Source organism: Eimeria mitis, genomic scaffold, assembly GCF_000499745.2.
Source record: "Eimeria mitis Houghton genomic scaffold, Emh_scaff1077, whole genome shotgun sequence".
NCBI classification, from domain to species: domain Eukaryota; phylum Apicomplexa; class Conoidasida; order Eucoccidiorida; family Eimeriidae; genus Eimeria; species Eimeria mitis.
In genome coordinates, this window is record NW_013567460.1 from 6,203 (window position 1) to 6,809 (window position 607).

The window sequence follows — 607 nt, forward strand, 5'->3', positions numbered from 1 at the left end:
AGAGAGGTGCTGTCAGGGGTATTCTGCTGCAGGCTGAGCGTTTGAATTGTTTGTAATTAGCCGTAAGAGAATTCTATATATTTTCGTGTTTCTTGCTGCAGCCTTCTATATATATTTAAACTAAAGAAATGAAGCTACAATGATAGAAATAAACACAAGAAATAAAAAGTAAATGAAACTATCACCAATGCAGCAACGAAAACTAAACAAAAATGTAAACTGAGAGCGAGCAGAAACTCTGCTTTGTATGCAAAGGAGAGAAAAAGAAAAAAGAAGAAATAAATAATACCGCGTTGTGTGTTATTTGTTGCGATATACATTTCTAATTACATTTCCCCCCGGAAGAGTAAAAAGAGTTAAAAAGAAAACCCAAAAAGCAACAGAAATAAGCAAAGAAGAAAGCTGTATTTCTCTGCTTATAAGAGCTGCCCAGAGTATAGAAACAAGCAAAATAAAGATATAAAGAAACAAACAGCATAAAGAAATAAATAAACAAAATAAATATATAAATATAATATATATATATAATATATATACATATATATATAATATATATATATATATATATATATATATATATATATATATATATATATATATATATATA